General features: G+C 42.3%; 1 protein-coding gene across 2 annotated transcripts in view; it reads left to right on the top strand.

Moving 5' to 3' along the window:
• ENOX1 (ecto-NOX disulfide-thiol exchanger 1) overlaps positions 1-21,307 on the top strand; it is a 662,416-nt gene that overhangs the window by 196,231 nt on the left and 444,878 nt on the right. The window contains exon 1 of one of the 2 annotated variants that reach the window (XM_040267198.1): positions 11,479-12,050. The exons of the other annotated variant lie outside the window; for it this stretch is intronic. The gene's annotated coding sequence lies outside the window, so the exon portion shown is untranslated. Of the gene's footprint in view, positions 1-11,478; positions 12,051-21,307 lie in introns of those variants that run through there. 2 annotated transcript variants of the gene reach the window in all.

The following is a 21,307-nucleotide window of genomic DNA, read 5'->3' as shown; positions in this document are numbered from 1 at the left end:
TAATCCTTTTTTGTTTATGTGTTTCTTTGCAAAGAAAAAGAGGAACTTCAGCTTTTGAATTAAAATAAGCAAAGCCTGTTTGGGGGACCATGTATTAATGGCAATAAGGTTTAACTGAGGGAGAGTGTTTTAACTGTATTCCTGTTTTAAAGGATATTTTATTGCTGCTTGGAATATTCTGTTCCCACTACTGTTGAAGTAGCACTTAAGGACTATGAGGCAAAAATGTCTGGAAAATAAAGGTGTGAGATAATAAAGTACAAGGGCTCAACAAGTGAAAATGGATACTCATTTAACAAAATTCTGCACTTCTGTGTCAGTGGAGGCTCATTAGGGAACCTGGACTTTTACTTTCACTTGGCAATAATGAGGTAGTGTCATCCCTGTCAGGGAAAGCCTCGTTAAGATAAGTTTAAATAAGATCCAGTGTCTCAGCACATAATACAAAAATGTTCAGAGTTTAATTGAAAATCACACTTCATTCCAAGAACTGGGAATGTCTCTGGATACCTTTTTTAACAAACAATGCTGGAGCAATATGACATTTATAGGTGAAAAATGAACCTTATTTTAACAAAAATTAACTCAAATAGATCATGGACTGAAGTACAAAACTGTTAGGAAAAAATAGGATGAAATCTTTGGTGTGTAGGCATAGACAAAGAGTTTTTAACTTGATGCCAAAAGCATGACCCACAAAAGAAAACATAATCAGAACTTGTTAATATGAAGTTGTGTTGCTCTGCCAAAGACTCTGTTGGGAGGATAAAAATGTACACTACAGGCTGGGAGGAAATATTTGCAAACCATTAATCTGTGAAAGAACTAGTACCCTAGAATGCATAAAGAACTCTCAAAAGTCAACACTGAAAAAGCAATCTAGTTAGAAAATGAGGAAAAGACAGGAATAATTTCATCGAAGGGTATCTATAGTGGCCAATAAGCATGTGAAAACATGTTGGTATCCTTAGCCATCATGGAAATGCATATTAAAATCACAGTGCAAAATCACTGTGCATCTATCACAAGAGCTAAATTAAAACTGGTAACAAGATCAAATGCTGGCAAAGAAGCAGAGAAACTAGATCACTGATTGTTGATAGGAATGTGTAATTATACAGCCAACTTGGGAAAAGGTTTGGCAGTTTCTTAAAAAACTAAGGAGGCAACTAGGGTAAACTTTTATATTATCACTCAGAAATGTTCCTTAAGTGCAATTTTAATCACCCAAAAATATTTATTGTAAAATGTAAGGCTTAATATTTCTTTGCAAAGAGAATGCTGGATGATGGGAAATGAAATTTATTGTATTGCGTTTATGGAACAAAGTCCTGGGCTGTAGTGAAAGGCACAGGTCATAATGCTACTGATTTATTTTGAGTCATAAAAGTCTTGGTGAGAAAAATACTGAGGAGAATTTATGATAATTAACTGGTTATTAGATTAATTTTTAATACAAGTTCCCTTGGAAAAAAAAGCATTAAGTTTTCAAGTCACCTTATAGGAGTTGTTGGGTCAAAGCTTTCCAAAAGTCATAAAGTCTGCTCTCTTTTTACTCTTTGAGAAAGAACCTATAATTCTATTCCTTTGTCTTTAGCAAAAAAAAAAAAAAAAAAATCTGCCCTTTGTAATTGATGACAGCTGGGATGGCAGCAAAGCTGTTGCTTCTATCCATTTAGAACTATTTGTCGGTGATGATGCAGTTCCCTTCCAGATCTTTCTCAACCTTCAGATACGCTGCTCTTGACTAGTGACTCACAAGGCTATGAATGTCATCCGTACAGGATGTGGCTGTGTTTTCTCATTTCCAGCATGTTCTGCTACCATTGAATGGGCTGGTCGCTGGGAAATATACTCTGTCTGCCCTTCCTTGATGTAATACCCACCATCTTATTAGAAATGATCCTGCCTAGGGCATTAATCTCTTCTCTCAGACTGCTTCTCAGAGGTCAGCTTTTCGTAGTTGAAATGATTTTCCTTTGGCTTGCTTGCTTATCATCGTGTGTGTGCGTGTACGTGTTCAGTTGCTCAGTCGTATCCAACTCTCTGCAATCTCTTGGGCCGTCGCTGGCCAGGCTCCTCTGTCTGTGGGATTTCCTAGGCAAGAATATGGAGTGGGTTGCCATTTCCTTCTCCAGGGGATCTTCCTGACCCAGGAATTAAACCTGGATCTCCTGGTTTGGCAGGTGGATTCTTTACCACTGAGCCACCAGGGTGACCCCCCCTTTAAATTCGTACCACCAAACAAATGACCAAGAATTATTTAACATACAGTATTAATATTCATATATGAAGATGACTGTTGATAGTGATTGACTAGAAAAAAAATGTAGAGTTTGCCAAAAGGGAAAGAAAGTGTCTATGCTGAAGGTAATATTATCAGTGTCTTGGAGGATGCTTAGGGGGTCTGTGTTTGTGAGACCTGTGCATTAGTAGGCTGGGAAGCAGTGTGGTATTGCTGAAACTGATGAAGAGTACCATCCCAGGGGAGAGCCCAGGCTCCTGGGCAAAGCTCCCAACTGCCGGGAGGTTGACATGTTTTGCAGACCCTACATGTAATTTCTTGTTACATCACATTCGATGATTGCTGTAACTATTGTGCAGAGTGGTTTCACAAAAGAAGCATTGCTAGAATGCGTTAGAAACGGTGATTTAAGATTGAACTGGCTCTGTTGAAATAACCTAAATTACATGCTGCAACCCTGTTTTTCCCAAGTGGCTCAAATCCCTGACTTAAGATATTTAAAATGTCAGAAACGTGTATTCTTAATAAGACTGGAGAGTCAGCCATCCTTCAGGGGGCATCGTAGGTCTTCGTCATCACCTAAGTAGACCTCTGAGACTGCATGGGTTGTGCCTTGATTTCTCTCATTATAAGTTAATCTGAAATGACTGATGCATTCCGACATCTGGACAGGGCCGCGCCGGATGTGTGACTGAGTCAGGTTGGCAAGTTCCTTGCTTCAGATCCTGCGACATAATTTAGCATATAACATTTAAACGTTTAGACTGAGAATTAGTCTTCCAAGTATCAGTGTCATTCTTGATGTCTGATAGATGGATCCAGGGATACAAGTATGTGTCTGGGTAAACAGATCTGAATTAAGGAAAGGCAGAGTCTTCAGGCACCAGTGCTGATAGAGGATCATTAGTTAATGGGAAATGTGTCACGTATTAACCCGGGTTTCCACATGTAACTCTTAGGCAATTGACAAGACAATATTTATTCCACCCTCCTCACAGGGGTATGGGGGCAAGATAACAATAAGAATGATTGGCTGACAGTTGCTGAACTGTCTCTATTGAATATTTTCATAACTATAATAATTGTTGGCATTGCTGAACTATATTGGATATTTTGTGCTATGTTACAGCAAGCCTCACCACTATCGTAATCACCTGAATTTGGAAATTCAGTCCCTTTAAATTCTTATACCGAGAAGTATTATATATAGACCTGTTTATTGGAAATAAGTGATTTATTTGTTTTTTAAATTTTTGTTCCTTTATTGAGATAAAATTGACATTTAACATATCAGTTTTAGGTGCACAACATAATGATCTGATATATGTATATATTGTAAAATGATCAACCACAGTGAGTCTAGTTAACATCCATCACCACACACAGTTACAATTTTTCTTTCTTGTGATGAAAACTTTTCAGATTTATTTTCTTAGCTTTCAAATATATATTACAGTATTAACTATTGTCACCATGCTGTACATTTATTTTGTTGTCTGTGTGCTTTCCAAGAGTTTGCTGGGTTTTGACATATCATAAAGGAAGATTGAGCTGAAAGAAAGGACCAGGGAAAAGTGAAAGATGTTTTGACAACATGAACATAAAGGAAAGAACCTTGCAATCCGTGTTGTAACTCAATATATGTAGGTTACTGCTGCCTTCATGAGTGTGCATAACTAATTTTAGCCAGGAATGAGACAAAAAAATTGTGAAAAAGATTGACGCAAGAGAAAGTGATACATTCATTCAGTGCATCAGCTAGGCCTGCTAACCACGAAGAGATACACACTTCTCTTAATAAAAGAATTTTCCCCCAATTCCAGCTAATAAATATTGAGTAAATACTTTAGAAATATCAGTTTGAACGGATACCAAGCTAGAATTCATTTACCACCTGAAAAATACCACAAAAACATTACATAAATGTCAAGAGCACTTTGGTGTTTGAACACTGTCTTGATGACCAGGGCAGATGGTTGTTGCATGGGAGGGATGAGTACTTTGTAACTGCCAGCTTGGAACCCTGCCATGTACATTTCAAATAGGTTGATGTGAAACACTCAATTTTCATATACTCATGAAAGGTGCAAATTTTCAAAACTGGGGCAATCATAAGGAAGTTATTCTCTGAGAAAACAACCCTATTAGTAAAGATAAGTTTAGATAGGAGACTGTCATCTATCTGGCTCTCGTCTGGATGAATAAGACGGAGATAGGAATAATTCTTACCTAAATGAAACCCCTAAGAGTATAGTGGAGGCATGTTCTTCTTACATTCATAATAGTTATTTTAATATTTGCCCTGACACACCTTACGTTGATTCTTATGCCACAATAATGTAATGGTTATCACTTTTCAATTCAATTATAATATGTGATAGCTTTAATGAGAGCCTGCAAGGAGATTAAAATAAAATTAGGATTCCATGACATTGTTTTTATGTTACAAAAGAAGACAAGACCATTTTTTTTTTTGAATTGCAAGTGTGAGGTTACATGGAGAGAGATAATCAGATGCTGCATGTGCCATACTTTATAGTTGCTTTGTCTTTTAGCTGCAAGCCTTAGACTTTCTCTCATCTATAGGTGTGCCATCATTAGGTGAGAGGGAGCAGCCCCGGAATGATGGTGATGCTTCTAGAAAACTTGAGTGGTGCGTCCATGATAACATGACTGAGACCCAAAATTATGTTATAACTGAAATACAAACTGTTTGTAAAAATATAAATAAAACCAAAGTGACTATTTTATTAAAAAGAACCACCAAATGGAGAAAATTTATGAAAATAATAAGCTTTTAAGCTATCAGACTGCACTGTTACGAATGAGTTGTGGCAAGCATAATGAATGTCTTGTGCAGGGGTGAAGGAGAAAAGTAAACTTTGTTCATGTGTGTGCTAAGTCACTTCAGGAGTGTCTGACTCTGTGTGACCCTGTGGGTGTAGCCCCCCAGGCTCCTCTGTCCATGGGACTCTCCAGGCAAGCACACTGGGATGGGCCGCCGTGCCCTCCTCCAGGGGACCCTCCCCCACCCGGGGATCAAACCTGCGTCTCTTCTGTCTCCTGCATCAGCAGGCAGGTTCTTCACCACGAGGGCCACTGGGGAAGCCCGAACTTTGTTCCCAGATGCACACAAATAAAAAGGGATGTGTTGTGATATGTGGGTTTGCTGACCACAGAGAGGAGCAGTATCTCTCTGTTCGTCCCGATGGTGTGAAAGATGCCGAGACCGGGGCGAAGGTCACATCAAAGACTGGCCTTTCTCCAGCGCCTGCTCTCCGATTACTCTCTGCTAGGCATCTCAGGCACAGTGTCATTGGAGGACGACAGAGTGAAGCGTTGCAGGGTACTTGGCAGAGATTTGAAGGGGTGGTGCCCGCGTTGTGGACATTCTAGTGACTGGAGGGAGACGGGTGGCTGACACCGACATCAGAGAAGGTCTCAGCGGTAAGAAGTGACCTTCAGGGCAACTCCGGGGACTCAGCAGGGTGCTCAGCAGAAGACTTTAGCCCTGGAGAGCCTCAGTGAAGACTTAAGACAGTTGTGTGCATGTTCAAAGCACATTTGTCACGCAGCATGTCTTTGGCTCATATGCAGCATGAGAAGAATGGGGAAAGACCAGGGAGCAGAAGGATACTTGTATCTGTCTTGCCAGCCAGCCAGCCAGTTCCAGAAGGCAGACGACAAGCTCTTGGTTAACCCCCGTGATCAGTAGCCCTTAGTGCCACAGTATGCTCATTTCTGACTACAGCTGCGCCCACTCTTGTTGCCAGGACAACAGCGGATATTTATAATGATGCCCTAAGCCACCAAGGAAAAGATGTACAATATTATTCTTAAGAAGGTAGGCACATGTAAATTCTATTCTAGAAAGATTCCCATCTTTTCATTAGATCAATGATTCCTCGAGGGAAGAAATCATCTCTTATTCATCCTCGTATCTTTTGACACCCAGCACAATGTTCTTTGCATAGGAGATAAAAATATTTGTGACACTGAACAGAATAGACATAATTTAAGTTTTGGGGGAAAAATATGTTGTTTAAAAGTCAGTCTTTTTATTATCAAGAGTTTCAACCCGAAATAATACATCGCTCTTCCCACACTCCTACTCGTTCTTAGCCCTCAAAATAAGAGGATGTTTTCATGTATTAAAGATGCAGTTACCGAAATGTCTTTAGTGATGCGGAGGATGTATTTCTAAAACTTTCTCCCTGGGAGCATTTAACAGAGGAAGATATTGGACAGTTGGTGTCACAGGAAGGAGTCATTCCCTGCCATTCTGCATCCTAGGCACCAGGGAGAGGTCCCCTGCAGCTCAGTGACTTGGGTGTCACTAGCTGTCAGCCTTTGGCTTCCCTGGTGGCTCAGTGGTAACGGACCTGCCTGCCAGTGCAGGAGACGTGGGTTCGATCCCTGGGTTGAGAAGATCCCCTGGAGGAGGAAATGGCAACCCACTCCAGTATTCTTGCCTGGGAAATGCCATGGACTGTGGATCCCTGGTGGGCTGCAGTCTGTAGGGGTCACAAAAGCGTCGGACCCAACTTAGCAAAGAAGCAGCAACAGCTGTAAGCTTGGTGTGGTACCCTTAACTGCCCAAGACGGGATTTAGGCAGATAAGAACCAGGGATCTGGGACTTCCAGTGGTTAAGAATCAGGGGAAATCCCACATGCCATGGGGCAACTAAGCCCTTGTGCTCTAGAGCCTATGCTCTGCAAAAAGCCTCCACAATGAGAAACCCACAAGCACTGCAACTGGAAAATACCCCCCACTCACTGCAAGTGGAGAAAGCCCACATACAGTGACAAAGACCCAGTACAGCCAAAAATTAAAAAAAAAAAAAAAAGCACAACTCTGGGATCAGGACTATAGAGTGTCAAAAAAAAAAAATGTCTCTACCTGAGGCTCAGCTCGGGTGTCCTCACAGATACCCAGGCCCAGCACATCTCCGAAGAGACTAAATTTTCTTCCAGTAGAATCTTCATCATGTGGTAGAAAGAGCAGTAGGTTCTTGGGTCTGTGGTCTGGGATTTGAGTGTCCATATTTGCCCTAACTGGCAAGCTGTTTAACCTCCTTGGGCATAGGTTTTCATAATTATAGCATGAGGATTGTCACATCCACCCTACAGGATTATTGGTAAGTCATGTGAAATAGGGCTTCTCAGGTGGCGCTAGTGGCAAAGAGCCAGCCTGCCAATGCAGGGGATGTAAGAGACGCAGGTTTGATCCCTGGGTTGGGAAGATCCCCTGGAGAAGGTCAGGGCAACCCACTCCAGTATTCTTGCCTGGAGAATCCCATGGGCAGAGCCTGGTGGGCTACAGTCCATAGGTGCAAAGAGTCGAAAATGACTGAAGCGACTTAGCACTCATGCGCGTATAAGAGTCTGTGAGATCATAGCTGATATAAAACCTGGGATTCAGAATTTTGTTACGCCTATTAGCAGTAGTTCTATTAGGAGTTTTTATGGCTTATCACAGCTAATACTTCAAGTGGTTTATGCTGTAACATAGCTTTGGTCCATGACTCAGAACTAGGTTTTTCTTTCATGCTGGGTTTTTTTTTTTTAGGATTGTGCTCAGTCACTTCAGTGTCCAACTAAGGCTACCTAGCAAGCACATGTGTGAAATGACGTGTCATTGCAGTGGGGGGATTGGGAGCTCTAGACACATACCAGCCCAGGGTTGCTCTGTGGCCAGACCAGCCTTTTGGTAACATCGCTGCCAAGGAATTAACTTACTGCCCACTGATAATGGTTGAAAATAAGGAAAATTAGAAGGAACTTTTTACTAATAAGTTATGCAGTTATAAATGAGTTATTTGGGATATAAAGGAAAATTAGAAAGTGTGATTTATGAAAAATTAGCCTCTCTGCACACTAAGTTGCAGGCTAAGTGCTCTTGGCCCCGTTCACCCAGGGCTGTTAGCTCTGTCAGAGCCTCTCCCAGCTTCCCCACAGCATTCTGACTGCCTCCACGCATTTCAGCAGGCTCACTAACACTCAACTGTTTTCACTTAAATCTAGTTAGGATGCCATTAACACTTTTCAGGGTGTCATCAGTGTTCTCTTTCTGGTGGAAACACGCCACTTACCACAGGACTCTCCTTACAGTAAGTGGAGGAATACTAACTTGTCGGCTTGGTGCTGCCTTCAAAGCTTCTGTTAAACTACTTCTTGAATTTTTAGGGAAAAAAAAAAAGAAAAGAGGTTTCACATTCTGGAACTTTCTGGTGGGCCAGTGGTTAAGAATCTGCCTTGCTGTGCAGGGGACACAGGTTCGGGTCCTGGTCGGAGAACTAAGGTCCCACATGTGGCGGAACAACTGAGCTCACTTAACCACAACTAGACCTGCAGATGAGCAAACACACGAGAAAATGCTGAACACCAACAAACATCAGGGAATGCAAATCAAAACCACAACGAGGTACCATCTCACACCTGTCAAAATCCTGCGTAGTGCAGCTGAGACCCAAAACAGCCAAATAATAAATAAATAAAACATATTTTAAAGAGAAGCAGGAATAAAGCTTTCAGAAGAAAGTGCTTTCACATTCTAAAATATTTTAAAGGAGCCCAGACCTTTTCCTCCAGCTTTATACATAGCACCCCATATTGCCTATAGTTTAACTTTTTGTTTTTTAACAAGTTACAGTAAAAGTGAAAAACAGCCATGTCATGCCTTTTTTTTTTTTTTTTTTGCAGATTTACTGTTTGCCCTTCTTTGGTTGGAGATATTTCCAGAAACTGAGGTTCATGGCAGGCCTTGTACCTGCTGGTCACAAACCATGCCAGCAGAGAGACCCCTCTGTGAGCAGATGAAGTAGGCCAGGGAAAGGGCCAGGCTGTCTGAACCGTAGGACGTGTTTACACTAGTTCTGAAATGGAGGATTGGAGTTTTGGCTCCTTCAGTTTGCTTGAGTATAGGAGACACGTGAGAGTATTAATTCATTCAACAAACACTCGCCAAGCCCTATTGGCCCCAGGTGGTGCTGGTGATAAAGAGCCTGTTTGCCAGTGCAGGAGATGTGGGAGGCTCAGGGTGTGATCCCTGGGTCCGGAAGACCCCTGGAGAAGACAATGGCAACACTCCAGTATTTTACTGGGAAACGCCATGGACAGAGGAGCCGGGCGGGCTGCAGGCCTTGGGGTCGCAGACAGTCGGGCAAAGCACAGTTGGCATGCGGCAGCCAGGCAGGCACTCTAGGGCGTGTGGAAAACACGTGATTAAAATAGACAAAGGCTATTTGTTTTTGTCTAAACATGCTTTCATGAAGCATATTTTCTTGTGGGGAGGGTGATACATATTTTTAGGAGGAAAGTGCTATTATTTGACTCTCAGGGAGTAAAGAGGCCTAATTTTTTAGCATTTTCCAAGCCTGGCTGATTTTAGGACACCAGAGTGATTGGGAGCTGTGTATAACCAGCAGTCTGGTGTATTGAAGGGTTCGCTTTTCTCCACGTCTTCTCCGAAAGACTTGTTAACTGTTGTTTCATAATACCCATTTTGACAGGTGTGAGGTGATAGCTCATTGTGGTTTTGATTTGCCTCCCCTGATGTTTGTTGATGTTCATTTTCTCAAGCACTGGTCATCTGTAGGTCTTTGGAAAGCATGTCTACCCACATGCTCTGTGTATTTTGTTCATTTATTACTTATTTGACTGCACTGGGCCTTAGTTGCAGCACACAGGATCTTTGTTTTGTCTCACGGACTCTGCAGTTGCAGCGCATTGGACTCAGTCGCTCTGCTGCATGTGGCATCTTAGTTCCCTGGTCAGGGATCAAACCCACATGCCTTGCATGGCAAGATAGATTCTTAACCACTAAACCACCAGCATGCGTGCATACTAAGTCACGTCAGTCCTGTCCACCTCTTTTTGACCCTGTGTACTATAGTCTGCCAGGTTCCTCTGTCCATGGGATTCTCCAGGCGAGAATACTGGAGAGATTTGCCATGCCCCTCTCCAAGGGATCTTCCCCATCCATGGATGGAGCCCACGTCTCTTACGTCTTCTGCATTGGCAGACAGGTACTTTACCACTGACTCCACCTGGAAAGCCCATCTAAACCACCAAGGAAGCCCCCAGACTACTTTCTCTGCATGACTGCGACTAGAAAGAATTTGTCTGTAGTAATAAATGAGAACAGGAGTAAGAGATATGCTCTAGGAACTGACTTCCTACATGTATTAGTTACCATGATGATCGCTGTTTTAAAATGGTGCCTACTGTGGGCTTTTTGAATAAAAATGAAAAGCCTGCAGTAGTGTTAAAATAAAAGTCTCTGCAGATGAGCAGAGACTACACTCAGTTGTCATGGTAGCCAAAAGCTCCCAAACATATCCTCTCCCCTGCCCAGATGTTTAATGTCTATAATCGCCTAGATGGTGACAGAGCCAGATGTGAATGTATACTGCCATTTTTTTTTTATCCTTGACAGTTTAGAAAATCTTTTTAAACCTCAGTGATGAATTTAGCTGGAAGTAAGCAAGTGAGAATTTGGTAGAACATCTGTGCTTCTGGAGTTTGTAGTTTTTAAGTTGTGTATGAATTCTTAGCTGCCTTTTTAGTTGAATGCATTAATTCTACACATTTTGAAGAGAAATTCATAACACCAACTAATAAGAGCATCTCTGGGAATTGAGGCTATGGAATTTAAAGCTGTTGATATGAATCTTTTATTTTCTCATGTTATGGTTTAGGTACCAATTCAGGCTAATGACTAGTAAATAACAGAACAGATATTAGTTTGCAGGTAGCTCCTAAGGTAGACTGTTTTAAGAGAAGACCTTTGTGTTGACTATAGCTTTACAGTAAGTGAGATTGTATATACATGTTTTATAAGTATACTTGATTTTCCAAGAGATTTTTAAATTTTATTTTATACAAGAAAGCTAATGTTAGCCAATGTTTCCCTGCGAAAATGCCCCTGATAAAGGTAAAAAGGGTAACCTTGTCTTGTCACTGACTCTGTGACCCAATGAAAGAAGGTTAATGGAGGGTCACAATACATGTTTAAAGGACAGTTAGCTCTTCTTTTTTGTTTATTGGAGTGTAATCACTTTACAATGGTGTGTTGGTTTCTGCTGTACAACAAAGTAAATCAGCTGTATGTACACATATGTCCCTTGCCTCCTTGGTCTCCCTGCCCAGGCGTCCCACCCCTCTAGGTCATCCTAGAGCACTGAGCTGAGCTCCCTCTGCTACACAGCAGCTTCCCACCAGCTGTTTTACACATGGTGGTGTGTATATATGTCAATTTCAATCTCTCCATTAACTCTTTTTGAGAAAAAATATTTTAATGTTAAACTGCATGAAGACTAGTGAGCGTAAAAGTCTAATACATAAAAGAAATAAAATATTTATTGCAGGTCTGTGTTTCTCCCTGGTGACTGGAGGGTGGAGGAGAGTGAGGGCTGATTAAGATTTTTTGTGAGGAGTTTAGAGTCAGACGATCAAGGAGAAAGAAGAGCATAGGAGAAACTGGTGAAGAGACAAACATCACTAACGCTTATCTGGTCTTACCCCAAGACCTTTGCTGCCTCTGGGCCCTAGTTTCCCTTCTCTCTCAGGAGCCACAAAACCCTGCCCACTCCACCCTATTCTGACCTCAGTTTGCCACTCTTCCCTCCCTGAGATGCCTTTTCTTCTCTGCAGCCAGCCCCAGAGAGGCAGAGTGGCTCTGAGTCACATGCGCTCCGTGCCTGCCCCCTTCCTGCGGGTCACCCACCTCGCTTCACCTCCCACAGTCTTCCCTGCATCTGCAGGGTCTCCCAAGATGACTGTCTGAAAGGGAGGTGCCTCTCAGGTCAGTCTTTCTCACTGCTGCTTCTCGATCTGTGCAGACTGCAGTCTGATGATCTCTTCAGGCAGAAGCTGTCGTTCCTGTTGCTGTTGTTTAGTTGCTAAGTCATGTCTGATTCTCTTCTTTGCGACCCCTGTAGCCTGCCAGCCTCGTCTCTTTCTAAGGGATTTCCCAGACAAGAATACTGGAGTGGGCTGCCATTTGCTTCTCCAGGGGGTCTTCCCGACCAGCATCTCCTACATTGGCAGCTGGATTCTTTACCACTGAGTCGCCTGAGAAGCCGTGTCTTTTAAGGGCAGTGCAGTTTAGTACAACTTTCCGCAGTAGCAGAAATGTCCTGTATCTGTACCATCCAGTCTGGTAGACAGTAGCCACTTGGAGCTGCTTAGATTTAAATTAATTAAAATGAAGTTAAGTGTTTATCCCCTTAGTCACACTGCCCACATTTGAGGTGCTCAGTTATCATATGGTGCTAATGCCTACAAATTGGATGGCACAGCTTTAGAGGAACCCCAGGTCTGGCTGAATGGACCGGTTCAGCTACCTCATCGTGCTCAGACATGGGCAGAGAAAAGTCTTCTGGAATTGTGGTCGCGAAGGAAAGCCACCGTGGATGGGAAGGTCCAGCACCTCTCTGTTAGCCAGGCTCCCTGCAGCAGGCTCATGCTCTCTTTGTGAAACATTTGTTTGTTTATTTGGCTATTCTGGGTCCTCTTGCGGCATGCAGGATCTTCAGTCTTAGTTGCAGCATGTGGGATCTAGTTCCTTGACTAGGCCCTTGGGCCGCCTGCATTGGGAGCGTGGAGTCTTAGCCCCCAGAACACCGGGAGAGTCCCTTCCGCGGGCTCTCTTGAAGGGGCACTGGAGCAGGTCACCTCCACGGCCTCCACACACCCCAGCTTCCAGGAAATAGCGGTGTAGCCTCAAGGGAGGAATTTGGAGTCAGGCCTGGGTCTGTTGGAATGTTGGCTCCACCAACAGTTAGCTTTGGGGCCGCAAAAAGTTATGCACATTCACTCAAGCTCTGTTTCTTCACTTTTGTAAGATCAGGGTAATAAAACCTGCTTGCCTGCCAGGGTTGTGGGGAGAGTTCAGTGAGATGATACATGAAAGGCCCCGCAATGCCTGGCATATCCTCACCGCCTACTCTGTCCGCCAGCAGTTAGATTCTGCGGGTCCCCTGTCAGCCTGAGCCCCCTCTCCCTCCAGCTGAAACAAAATACTAATTAGCCTTTTGAACTGAAGTCCTAAACAAGAGAATAATACAGGAATTGTTACATTGCCCATAATTTTCAAACATATTGTTTTGTACAGATATAGCTCTCCTCATATGAAGATGCTGTTTTGAGGAACTGTGTGTGTGTGTGTGTGTGTGTGTATGTGTGTATGTACAGACTAATGTTGATTGACACCATTACACCAGACAGGCGCTAGTGACGGTGCCCCTGGAAAGATGTCCTTGACCTCTGTTTGTAGACCCAAGTCAGTTGCTGTTTTCATCCCAGCCATTCATACTTGGTCACGACCGAAATTGTCTCTTCCAGGGATCGTACTACATCCCCAGGGACCACTTCCCAGGTTGCCAAGGGCGGAGAAACATTTTAAGGGGCAGATTATCTGCACATCTTGGGAATCCCTGCTGCCTTCTTTCCTTGCATACTTTCACCCACCCAAGAGCAAATGGGGTTGTGTTGATGGGGCTCTTATAAGAGAAAACCTTGTAGAGAGCACCCTAGAACTTGGAGGTAAGAGGATGGGATCCTAGTCCAAAAACTCAGATGGATGCAACTGCCTGAACTTCTAGTTTCAGTGTGCCTCCAAACTCCATTGCTCAGCTTCTGTGCAAAACTGATCATATATTTTGACACTCGGAGACGAGACGTAGTTCAAGTAACTCATGCTTACTGAGCATCCTCACTGTGAACTGAGTCTTAAATGGTCCAGATCTTTCCCTGGAGAAAGGCTGATGAATTGTTTGGAAAGAGGTGCCTGTGTGTGCTGGGCTAGGGGTAGGGGGACAGCGATAGAATTATTCATATAAATCCAAACGGATCCTCAAGGGTGAGGCTTCCCCCCTAATGCCCCCCTACCCCGCCAGACTCCTGCTAAGCAGGAAACTCTCTCTGTAGCTCCGCTCAGTTGACTTCACCCTCCAGATAAGCTTTAAAGGTTTTGAAGGGCTGCTTTTTTAATTTTAGGGACTCTAACCCCTCTCCTGAAATCTGGCTGTCTTGTAATTGCCTCAACTAAAAGAGTGCATCTGCTGAGAGGAAAGAGATGTTTCTGGCTTATTTATTTTCAGGGTTTCACTACAGGCAGGGTAACTAACGGAAGGAAGTTGGGGAAGTTGCAGCTCCTCCAGAGGGAGGAGGGGCTTGGAGGGGCTGTCCTATAGGGGTCTCCCAGACTCTCTCCGCTCACCCCATCCCCAAACAGTTCTATTTCTGATCCATCGGTTGGCAAGGCTGTGGGCTTGTTTCTTTATTTTGGTTCTTTTACCTGGAAGTATGTGGACCTGAAGATGCATTCTAGGCAAACAGTAGAATCCCTTTGTTGTCTGACAAACAGCTGATCCACCCAACCCTGCAGGAAGTTAAGTAGATGGGAAAGTCACTCCAGGCAGCAATCTGGACCAGACCCTAGACTGCAGCTCTCCTCTAAAACCATTGTTAGCAAAAATTTTAAACAGAGTGTATATATTAGCAGTGAAGGGAATTCATTGGCATTTATTCTGTTAATATTGGAAACACTAGCCAAATATTGTTACTGAATAATTATTATGAGAGGTACTAATATTTTTGAGAACATTGATGATGCTGGAATATCAAGTGGAATTTTAAGAATTTCTGAAATTGTATAGTTTTGCAGCCAAGGAACACTTATTAGCGACGTGCTAGAGGTTGATTTTTCAGAGTGCTCTAGTGTTTAGCACTGACTGTATCAGATCCAAATTTGACTTTAGGAGAGTTTACGATGGCTTAGTGTTAAAGAATCTGCCTGTAGTACAGGAGACCCAGGTTTGTTCCCTGGGTTGGAAGATCCCTGGAGAAGGGAATGGTTACCCACTCCATATTCTTGCCTGGAGAATTCCATGGACAGAGGAGTCTGGCAAGTATAGTCCTTAGGGTTGCAAAGAGTGGAACATGACTAACACTTTCACTTTACGTGATAAACATTAGCTGTTTGGGGACCTTTTATCTGCAGAGAAGGATATTAATCGGGCAAACATCAGCATACCTTAAAGTGGGTTAGTTGAATCATGTAGGCTGTCTTTAGCAAAAGTTTGATTCCTTTCTTCTTTCCTTCTTTTCTCCCTCCCTTTCTTTCTTTTTCTATATTTCATTAAGATTGCGTCTTTAGCATAAAAAAACGCACAGAGTCGGACTCGACTGAAGTGACTTAGCAGCAGCAGCGTTTGCATACTGTTGTAAAAATTTAAAAACCCAACCAAACTAATTTTGAGGAATTAACTTAAATCACATACTAATAGATATATTAATGTTCTATCACTTACAAGAGTAAATCAAATAGCCTTGCACTTACTGTTTCTTCCTAGGATTTTGTTTTTCATTCTGTGTGTGTTTTTATTAAAACAGTGATAGTATTTTTAATCACCTATGAATAAAACCACATGAATGTTCCCACAAGTTATTTAGTCACCCATCTTTCCCTGTCTCAGACCCTCAAGATTTTAAATCACGACATTTGTACTAAGTTACCTTTATAAGGATTGAACGTTTTAGGAAACACCGGTCAGCTGACATACAGCCACAAAAGTCTGAAATCTGGAAGTCACTTGCATTTAAATAGATACCTAATTACAAGATGTTGTACTGGTACATTTTCCTGGATTCCTTTCACCTTCATCTCTAGTCCAAAGGGTGTTCAAATGATTTTTTTCCCCCTGTAAGATGAATGATTAAAAACTTGCCAGCCATATACTGTGAAAATACATACAGAGCATTGTGATAATTAGGAGTAATTAGTCTAGAAGAGACTCCAGGAAGCTTTTTGAAGTGGTCTACAGGTGGCCCTGGTCACCTCCATTGAGGAGCTACAGGGCAGAGGGGTGGGGGGAGTTTGCTACCAGGAAAAGGTGACACCTGCAGGTGTGGAGGTTACGGGGAGGACTTCAAAGCCAAAGCTGGTCTTTTGACTTGAAAGGATCCTTGGAAAGTATAAGCTGAAACTTTTATTAGCCCAAACCTTGATTATCCTTTGGCAGGATTTGTGGGTGGAACCTGTAAGGTGTGCCTTTAAGTCTGAGAAACGACGCAGGTGAGAGAGAATCAAAGACATACTTGGCCAAGCCCTCAGTCTTGCTCAGGTTTATTGTTACCTTGGTTCTCTCTTTAGAATTTTATTGAAATATTTTATACATACAGTGAAAAATACGTAACATGTTATTATAAGGAATAGTAAAACAGCAACTGTGTGTGTCACACAGCTTAAGAAATAGACCTTAGGAACAAAGCAGATGGCTCCTGTCTCCTCTCTGATTTTATCCTCTCTCCTCTGTCTCCCAGCAAACCACTTTGCTTCAGTGATCATGCTCTGTCTTAGGGTTTTACTACACATGTATGTGTCTGTAGGGGCTTCCCGGGTGGATCAGTGGCAAAGAATCCACCTGCCAAGGCAGGAGACACGGGTTTGATCCTTGATCCTGGAAGATCCGGTGAAGAAGGAAATGGCAACCCACTCCAGTAACCTGCCTGGGAAATCCCATAAACAGAGAAGTCTGACGGGCCATAGTCCATGGGGTCGCAAAAAGCTGGGCATGACCTAGCAACTGAACAGCAGCGGCAGTGTATTTGTAGACAATGTATTCTTTTATATGATTTTGAAGTTTATGTAGAGTGAGACCGTTTTGCTTTTTTTAAAAAAAAACTCAGCATGGTTTTCTGAGATTTATTATGTTGATTAGTATAGCTATACTTCATTAATTTTCACTGCTGTGAAATATTCTATTATATGACTCTTCCAGAAGCTTTTAGTGATCTGTTGATGGACATGATTCGAGTTGCTTATAGTTAAGATTTTTTTCCCACTGTTACAAACCATGCTGTCAAGACCTTTGACCTTTCTCAGGTCCCTGTTTCATGGGTGCATGTATTTCTTTGGGGAATGTATTTATCATTGAAGTGATTAGTCAACGGATGTGCATCTCCAGAGAAGAGGCTAAATTACTTTCTGAAGTGCCTGGGCAGATTTAATATAATACCGGTTCTCAGTGTTCTGAGTTCTTGTTAACATTTGGAACTACAAGTTTTTTTTTTTTTTAATTTTTCCAAATCTTGGGTGTTAAATGGTAAATTTCTCTGGATATTTGAGTTTCCATTCATAACTGTATCGGGCATTCATGCTTTCGTCTTCTCCTGTATTCTGTATAACATGCTTTGTTGGTATCACTTTCACCACGTTTGTGGATTAGCTCTTCACTTTCTTTACAGTGTCTTTTGATAAAGACAACTTCAGTTATGATACATTTCTTGTCATTTCCGTTGTCTTTGTCTCATAGCCACTTTCCCACATTTTCCATTTTCTTTGTCACTTTGTGATAACCTGGTTTATATGTCTTGGTCCGTCTGCTGGGTCACTGAGGTTTTTTTCTTAATTATTTATTACCTTTTGGCTGTGCTGGGTCTTCGCTGCTGCGTGGGCTTGTTCTCCAGTTGCACCCAGCCGGGGCTGCTCTCCAGTTGCAGTGGGCGGGCTCCTCACTGCGGAGGCTTCTCTTGTTGTGGAGCACGGGCTCTGGGCACGCAGGCTTCAGCAGTTTCAGCTTCCGGGCTCTTGAGCCCCGGCTCCATAGTTATGGCGCTCAGGCTTAGTTGCTCCAAGGCGTGTGGGGTCATCCCGGCCCAGGGACTGAACCCTTGTCTCCTCCACTGGCAGGCAGCTTCTTTACCACTGAGCCAGCTGGGAAGACCCTCAGGTGTGTTCTAATATGTGTAACATTCAGTTTCAGTTTCAAAATTTTTCTTTTTATCTCCCAGACATTTATTTTCTCGTCTAAGTCTGTTTTTTGATAGTCTTATATTTTTTTGTATTAAAATTGTTTCTTTTCTATTTCTTTAGCTATTTGGAACGTGACTGTTTTATTCTGCTTTGTGTAATGCTAATATTTGAGTGCATTGAGGTTTTGAATCTGACTTTTTCCAGTTCTGTGGCCTTAAGACAAGGCATAAGTGTTAGTTTGATTACTGATTATTTTTACTGAAAAAAAGAAATAGAGATCTAGAGGCAAAATGTGACATTTTTGATTTGATGGTACATGAATGAGCTAAGACCGTGATCCATACCTTTCCTCTCCAAATCCACTCACTTATACATCTTGTTTCAATGATATAATATTAAATCTATGTTTATTGTATGTTAAAACATTTCTTTCTAATACTCATGCTTCAATTTTATCAGGTCAGTGTGAGAAAGTGTAATGAACTTAACTTACTTAAATTAACAGAAATTTACTTAATCTAGATTGACATTTTTCCCCCCAGAATTGAATTAGGAATAACATTTTTTGTTTATCTTCTTTGATTTCAGTTCAGAAACATAATTTGGGTCTTTGTTTCCATTACTTTATCAGAAAAGAGAATTTTTAAAAAGTTCTCTGCTCTCAACACTCTTTCTCATTGTAGATTTAAACAAACAAAAATACACAGAGATGAATGAAACCAGAGGGTAACTCCTAGGACTGTCTTCACATGGTCTGTCTAAATCATTATTCTGGTGTTTTAGGGCTTCTGAAATGAACTTCAGTTCAGTCGCTCAGTCGCGTCCAACTCTTTGCGACCCCATGAACGCAGCACGCCAGGCCTCCCTGTCCATCACCAATTCCCAGAGTTCATTCAGACTCACGTCCATCAAGTCAGTGATGCCATCCAGTCATCTCATCCTCAGTCGTCCCCTTCTCCTCCTGCCCCCAATCCCTCCCAGCATCGAAGTCTATTCCAATGAGTCAACTCTTCGCATGAGGTGGCCAAAATACTGGAGTTTCAGCTTTAACATCATTCCCTCCAAAGAAATCCCAGGGCTGATCTCCTTCAGAACCGACTGGTTGGATCTCCTTGCAGTCCAAGGGACTCTCAAGAGCCTTCTCCAACACCACAGTTCGAAAGCATCAGTTCTTCGGCACTCTGCCTTCTTCACTGTCCAACTCTCACATCCATACATGACCCCTGGAAAAACCATAGCCTTGACTAGACAGACCTTTGTTGGCAAACTAATGTCTCTGCTTTTCAACATGCTATCTAGGTTGGTCATAACTTTTCTTCCAAGGAGTAAGCATCTTTTAATTTCATGGCTACTGTCACCATCTGCAGTGATTTCTGAGCCCCCCAAAATAAAGTCTGACACTGTTTCCACTGTTTCCCCATCTATTTCCCATGAAGTGATGGGACCAGATGCCATGATCTTCGTTTTCTGACTGTTGAGCTTTAAGCCAAATTTTCACTCTATACACTTTCACTTTCATCAAGAGGCTTTTTAGTTCCTCTTCACTTTCTGCCATAAGGGTGGTGTCATCTGCATATCTGAGGTTATTGATATTTCTCCCAGCAATCTTGATTCCAGCTGTGCTTCTTCCAGCCCAGCATTTCTCATGATGTACTCTGCATAGAAGTTAAATAAGCAGGGTGACAATATACAGCCTTGACGTACTCCTTTTCCTATCTGGAACCAGTCTGTTGTTCCATGTCCAGTTCTAACTATTGCTTTCTGATCTGCATATAGGTTTCTCAGGAGGCCGGTCAGGTGGTCCAGTATTCCCATCTCTTTCAGGATTTTCCACAGTTTATTGTGATCTACACAGTCAAAGGCTTTGGCATAGTCAATAAAGCAGAAATAGATGTTTTTCTGGAACTCTCTTGCTTTATCCATGATCCAGCTGATGTTGGCAATTTGATCTCTGGTTCCTCTACCTTTACTAAAACCAGCTTGAACGTCTGGAAGTTCACGGTTCACGTATTGCTGAAGCCTGGCTTGGAGAATTTTGAGCATTACTTTACTAGCGTGTGAGATGAGTGCAATTGTGCAGTAGTTTGAGCATTCCTTGGCATTGCCTTTCTTTGGGATTAGAATGAAAACTGACCTTTTCCAGTCCTGTGGCCACTGCTGAGTTTTCCAAATTTGCTGGTATATTGAGTGCAGCACTTTCACAGCATCATCTTTCAGGATTTGAAACAGCTCCACTGGAATTCCATCACCTCCACTAGCTTTGTTCGTAGTGATGCTTTCTAAGGCCCACTTGACTTCACATTCCAGGATGTCTGGCTCTAGGTGAGTGATCACACCATCTTGATTATCTTGGTCATGAAGATCTTTTTTGTACAGTTCTGTGTATTCTTGCCACATCTTCTTAATATCTTCTGCTTCTCTTAGGTCCATACCATTTCTGTCCTTTATCGAGCCCATCTTTGCATGAAATGTTCCCTTGGTATCTCTAATTTTCTTGAAGAGATCTCTAGTCTTTCCCATTCTGTTGTTTTCCTCTATTTCTTTGCATTGATAGCTGAGGTAGGCTTTCTTATCTCTTCTTGCTATTCTCTGGAACTCTGCATTCAGATGCTTATATCTTTCCTTTTCTCCTTTGCTTTTTGCTTTTCTTCTTTTCACAGCTATTTGTAAGGCCTCCTCAGATAGCCATTTTATTTTTTTGCATTTCTTTTCCATGGGGATGGTCTTGATCCCTGTCTCCTGTACAATGTCACGAACCTCCATCCATAATTCATCAGGCACTCTATCTATCAGATCTAGTCCCTTAAATCTATTTCTCACTTCCACTGTATAATCATAAGGGATTTGATTTGGGTCATACCTGAATGGTCTAGCGGTTTTCCCTACTTTCTTCAATTTAAGTCTGAATTAGGCAATAAGGAGTTCATGATCTGAGCCACAGTCAGCTCCCGGTCTTGTTTTTGTTGACTGTATACAGCTTCTCCATCTTTGACTGCAAAGAATATAATCAGTCTGATTTTGGTGTTGACCATCTGGTGATGTCCATGTGTAGAGTCTTCTCTTGTGTTGTTGGAAGAGGGTATTTGCTATGACCAGTGCCTTCTCTTGGCAAAACTCTATTAGCCTTTGCCCTGCTTCATTCTGCATTCCAAGGCCAAATTTGCCTGTTATTCCAGGTGTTTCTTGACTTCGTACTTTTGCATTCCAGTCCCCTATAATGAAAAGGACATCTTTTTTGGGTGTTAGTTCTAAAAGGTCTTGTAGGTCTTCATAGAACCGTTCAACTTCAGCTTCTTCAGCAT

This window comes from Oryx dammah, unplaced genomic scaffold (assembly GCF_014754425.2).
Source record: "Oryx dammah isolate SB20612 unplaced genomic scaffold, SCBI_Odam_1.1 HiC_scaffold_24, whole genome shotgun sequence".
NCBI lineage: Eukaryota > Metazoa > Chordata > Mammalia > Artiodactyla > Bovidae > Oryx > Oryx dammah.
Note: the sequence above shows the minus strand (reverse complement) of the source record. Positions and strands in the feature narration are given on the sequence as shown.